We start from the raw sequence: 6,000 nt of genomic DNA on the forward strand, positions 1-6,000 counted from the left end.
TGGCCAGGCTGCAGCGGTTCCTTGCCCAAATCAGGGTGCAGAGTGTGCCCCGTTTTTGCAGGATGGGGCCCCATTTTTACAGAATGGGGCCCTATTTTGCACCCTTAGGGGCCCTATTTTGCACCCCTGGGTGCTGGGGGTCTTGCAAACCCCCTGTCCTGTGGGGATGGGGTGAGGATCTGCCTCCAGGTCCCACAGGGTGACCTCGGAGTGGCAAAAGCTCCCCGGACACGTGTTCTGGGCTGTGAAAAGGGTGGAAGTCTGGGGCCAGGTGGGCAAAACCCCTTCAAGGCTCTGCTTGTGGGGGGCAAGAAAAGATCCTCCTGGACTAATCCAACCCAAAATATGGATCAGCTGGAAATGGCTTGTGGAAAACCCCACGGAGAGTCCCTTGGAGAGGCGATGCTGGCTCTGCACCCCATCTCCCTTTTCTCCCCAGTTTTCCCCCCCCTCCACTAAATACTAAACAGGGAATTTTAGGGAATCAGGAGCCGAGGTAGGTAAGAGGACATTTTTTCCTCCAGAATATCCTGCTGTTGAATTTGTGATATCCCAGAGCATAAAAATCATGAGAGCGGGATTTTTGATCCATCAAAAAAGAAGAGGACGGGTCTGTTTTCCCTCTCCATCACACTGTGGGGGGAAAATGTGGGAAAACTCTGCTTCCTTCTGTGGAGTTAAGGCAGAGCAAAATCAGATTTGGACCCCTGATTTCAGTCACAGCCCAAATTGCAGGAACAGGCGCATTCCTGAGCAGCAAAGATCATGTTTTCAACCCGGAGCGGGGAAATAAAATAACCCAATAATAATAAAAAAGAACAAGACAAAAGAAACTCATAAAACGGAGCTGTTGTATCAGAAGAGTTAGTTTGGAGTGGCTTTCTTTTGCAAAGTTTTCCAGTAGGTATCAACACTCATTAATGGAAAAAATAATGTGTGGTTTGATTGGAAAGTGTTCCTCGGTAGGAGAAGGAATTTTTGGCTTGCCTGGGGCTGACTCCACTACTGTAGGTAATGTTTATAGTGGAAAGACTTCCCCAGGCAGCCCCCAGGGACAGGCTGTGTTTGCTTTCCAGAGGAAAGGTTTTCAGGTGCAGCACAGAAGTCAGAAAGTGAGGCAGTTCTGCAAATAGATCCTAATCCAATTTAAGACCCCAGCGAGTCGGGTAGGATGGGTGTCACTCCCCAAATCCCGCTTTCCAGCGGGTTTGGGGCTGCTGGACGGGTCCGAGGGGTGACCCTGCATCCAAGACCTGGAATTCCATGAGTACCAGTGGGCTGGGATGGTGTCCTCCAGCCCCCCGGGCCCCAAGGCAGATATGACCCGTTGTGAAGGGTATTTGCTTTGTGCCAGAGGTATTTAGGAGTCTCCTCAGTGCGTGGAATCATTTCCAAGTCTTAAAGGAAGCTGGAGGGGCACCTTTCCGGCTGCAAGGAGCCCGGTTTTCCCAGCAAACAAGTTTCCAGGACCGTGTTTCCGGTGGGTTTGCAGGGATATGTGAGCATGGGAGGACAGGTGGGATGTGGGGCTGAGCACCTGGAGTGCCCTGCCCCAACGAGGTGCCTGGAAAAGGCTGCTCGGGAAGGAAGCAGGGATTTGTTGAGCTGTTTGAGAGCACCAGGAGCAAGGGAAGCAGATCCCAGTCTGGGAGAGCTGCTGTTGCTGCCTCTCCTCTCCCTCTGCTCTGCCAACATTCTGCATCTTTTTATGGCCCTGCCACGACCACCAAAAGCAGGGCTTGATTTCCCAGGGAGTGAAGTGCTTCCATGGGATGGGATTGACCCTTCCAGGGGTTGGAGATGGAGGTGGACTGTGGGCATGGACCTCAGGTTGTGCCTTTGGGATAAGCACTGGGCCCATCCCATGTAAGCAGGACACACAGAGCTCCGGGACATCACCCTGGAGCCGTGATGGGAAAAGGACGTGGCCACGTGGCGTGATCCCCGTCCAGCCGAGCGAGCGCCTGCCGCTCCTGGAGCTCTGGGACGCGCCTCTCTGGGCTGAGTATCCTCTACACTAAATAAATACTATTAAATTAATCAATGAAATAAAGGAATGAGACGAATGAATGAAAGAAATAAACGAAATAAATAAACACATCAAAGAAACCCTGCCCAGCTCCTGAGAACGACACCGAAGGGGGGTTTGCATGATGGAGCGAGGCAGGATTTCCCCCTTGGGGGCTTGTTGCTGTGTAACCTCTGCAAGTGCAAAGCTTTTTAGTTTTTAGTATCAGGCAGGATTCATTAAGGGGAAATTTATGGTGGGACTTGGCTGGGGTGTGATTCTGGAGCCTCGGAGCCCGGGGCCGTGTGTGTGTGTGTGTGTGTCCGAGTCCCCCAGCAGAGCTCGGTGCCAGAGCCGAGCGCCGTGTTGACAAAAGTGCAAATATCTTCCCCGGAGCAGAGCAAAGGCACGGGCCACGTGTGCGCAGCCCCGGCTGAAACGTGAGCCGGCCCTCCTGGAGGAACAGGGAATTCGGGGAGGTTTGTGGGGGAGGCAGGAGCGCGGAGGTACCGCCGGCGAAGGAAGGTGGGGTGGGCGCATCCTTCCCGCCACCTTCCCCTGCTGGGGAGGAGGCTGGGAAAGAAAAACTGGGACGTAAAGTATGGTTTTGGTGCAAGTTTAGTGCCTTTTTTGAGTGCCACGATCAGGCTCCTACAATTTTTTGTTAGAGGGAAGTAATGAATCCGGGCTGGGACTTAGGGGCAGCACTTGTTCTCCATAGGAAGCCTGTGATCCTGCTGTCCCCGTGGCAGGGCTCGGCCAGTAAATCACCCTTGGATCCCTCTGTGCTGCAGAGGAGAAGGTTTGGATTTCTGTCTCCTACCACCCTTCCTTGTGCTTGCTGTGGGAAGTAGGCAAAGGTGCCCTGATAGCAAAGGGAATTCAGAGCTCTTCCAGTTCCCCTCTGCTGGGGAAGCTGCCCGGAATGCCAATTTTTGGAGCAAACTGGAAGAAAAAAAAAGATGCTCTTGTGTTCACTGCCTTCCCCCTCCTCTACCTGCTACAGGGAAAAACATCCTTTCTCCTTTCAAAAACATCCCAGTTCCAAATTACATCAAGCACTGAACCTGCAGCCAGGTCTAATTCCCCCCTCCCCCCCCAACTTTTTAGGGGTTGATTCCTTAGTGCTTGTGCAGCAACCACTAAAAATGATCCCGTGTGTGCATTTTCCATGTGCTGCCTGCTCCCTGTGGGCTTTGTTCCCTCATCCCTCGTGTCTCTCAGCCGGATATTCCCAAAACACTCGCCCTGCAGTGACAAGTTTATAATCAAAAGCAAAGGAGCAGCAGAGATAAGAGGCAGGAGAGAGGGAGGGAGAGGCTTTAGGGATGAGAGGGTTGGAGCGACGCACTTTTCCAAAGTAATCGGATACGGGAACGTCGGAGTTTTTTGCAGGAATGTACATCTGGTTCTGAACTGTTACCAGCTGATGTGCCCGCTCTTCCCTTCTGCTTCGTCTCTTCCCAACCCTTGGAGCAGCAGACACCAGACAGGGAGAGGCTGCAATTCCCACTGCGGGATAGTCCTGGCAATAAATGCAGCCAAGGGCAAGGTGTACTTTGGATTTCCGAGGTGAGGAGCAAGATGGCTTCTCTCTCCTTGGTTTGGTGGATCCGCCAGGCTCCCTCAGCTTGGTGCTTGAGGAGGCTGGGAATTTTAGGCAAGACTTTACAGGGTAATGACAATAAAAAAGAGAAGGGAAGGAAGGTCAGAGGTTCGATCCCTGCAGGGGCCATTCACTGCAGAGTTGGACTCGATGATCCCTGTGGGTCCCTTCCAGCTCAGAAAATTCTGATTTTCCCAGTGGACATCTCTTCCTCCTGAGAAAGCCCCACAGGCCCTTTGTCCGTGGCAACTCCATCCAGGTTTTGACCAAGCAAAGTGTGAGTTTCAAGGGCTATCTTCTGAAGAAGAGAACTCTGGGGAGACCTTGGAGCCCCTTCCGGGGCCTAAAGGGGCTTCAAGAGAGCTGGAGAGGGACTGGGGACAAGGGATGGAGGGACAGGATAAGGGGGAATGGCTTCCCAGTGCCAGAGGGCAGTTAGATGGGATATTGGGAAGGAATTGTTGGCTGTGAGGGTGGGGAGGCCCTGGCACAGGATGCCCAGAGCAGCTGTGGATATCCCACTGGAGCATGTCTTGGAGAGGAGAGGTGCTTCTGAGTCCTGTCCACTTCTGTGGGAAACACAGGGAGGCATTTAAAGTTATGGATACACTAAAATCAGGCCAGAATTTCTGACCTGAACCCCTTCTGAATTAGAAAAGATCTTCCCTGGCTCCAGCAGCTGTTGGGTTGGGATCTCAGGCATTCAGCTGTTGGAGGACCTGTTCCCATCTGCACATCCCAGCTCTTGCCAGCAGGACAAGGGTAATTGAGACCGGCCACAGCTCTACCTGGGTGCAGTATTTCAGATCTGATCATTGATTGCTGGCAAGGTTAGAAATCCAGGAAATTTCCCTTTGGGAGCCTTGGAACGACAGTGTGTGTCCTGCTGCAGGAAGAAACCACGAGGCAGCACTGTGGTAGCTGTGGATTCTATTGGTTCTATTTTTAATGACAGTGCAAGGCAAAAAGAACTGGCTTTGGGGAGAGTAAAAAGTAGCAGCTATCACAATTCCAAAAATAACATGTCTATTTTAGATCATTTGCCTGAGGCCACCACTAATTGCAGATCGGAGTGGAATGTCTCCCTGGGAATCCATGGGGAAGGCAGAGTTATTTTTTTTTCCTCTCTTTGGAAGGTGGAATATTAATTGTGACTGAAGCAGTAGCTTAAAACCTGGGCTGGGAAAAGTGCAAATATTGTTTCATGACCTGGGAAATCAAAGCACGGGAAACATTTTGTTCTCCTTCCTTTTACACCTCTTGAAACCCACAGTCAGTGTGAATTTGTGTGGCTGGAAAACCCACCAAGAAAAAAACCCCAAAGTTCTGTGTCTTCTATTCCTGCTTTTCATTAATTTTGAGGATTAACCAGGACCCTGGAGGTAAGTCGGCCTTGATTTTCAGAACTTTATTAAGTTTTGAGGTGAAAAGAGAGCAACAAGGCACTGCAAAATTAAAGCCCTGGTGTAATTTTACTGCTGTTGAAATAAATGGTTTTCCCCATAAATCCACAGAAGAATCTTTCTCAAAACTGTTGAGGATGGAATTGAACTGTTGACTCCAGAATTTAACCACCAAGGTGCAGCATTTGGCAGCTCAGGTGTCGGGTGGAGGGAAACCAAAATGAACCAGGACAAGGATAACTCTGCCTGGAGAAGGAAAATCCCTCCCAGGAGTTGGATGCATCTGCTGATGGCACCACAGCGGCTGTACTGGAGCCCACTGGGCTTTTGGGAATTGTCAGGATTTGAAGAAATCACAATTTTGAACGCCAGGGCAAAACAAGGGGAGGTTTGTTAAGGTTGCTGAAGTGAGAAAAACTGAATTTCCCAGGAGAAGAATATGGGGTCAGTTAAAATCAGTGATTTATAGGGGTCTTTGGCCAGCTCTGAACCAATGGGATCCTAGAGATGGGACCTGAGTTCCCTGTGGCAGAAAGGAAGAGTTCAGCTGCTTTGGTCATCGTCATCACTGGATAAACTCAAGCAATTGGGCTCAACCCCCCCCCCCCCAAATATTCCTCTGCTTAAAACAGGGAGCTCCACCCTCTGCCTCCAGGTTTGGGTCCTTTGTGCCTTCCTTTCATGTGTTTAAGTGGCCTGAAGAGGGAAGGGGTGTTGGCCTTGGAGAACCCCCTGAGTGGCTGCTGAGCTTCTCTGCAGGGAGATGAGGAAACACCCGACAGGATTAGTTACGGAGGGCAAAAATATTTGTTTTCTAAGTAGGACAACATTCTGTGAAACATGCCAACATTCCTTGGAAAATAGGAGCCCTTTTGGCAAACCAGGCACTCCAAGTGTGAGTCCTTTACCTCCTGTTTAGGTGTCTGCTGCAGCAATGGGCTGGTACCTTCCGATCATATTTCTTGTGATTCGGTTTCACTTTG

This window comes from Chiroxiphia lanceolata, chromosome 7 (genome assembly GCF_009829145.1).
Source record: "Chiroxiphia lanceolata isolate bChiLan1 chromosome 7, bChiLan1.pri, whole genome shotgun sequence".
Taxonomy (NCBI): Eukaryota; Metazoa; Chordata; class Aves; order Passeriformes; family Pipridae; genus Chiroxiphia; species Chiroxiphia lanceolata.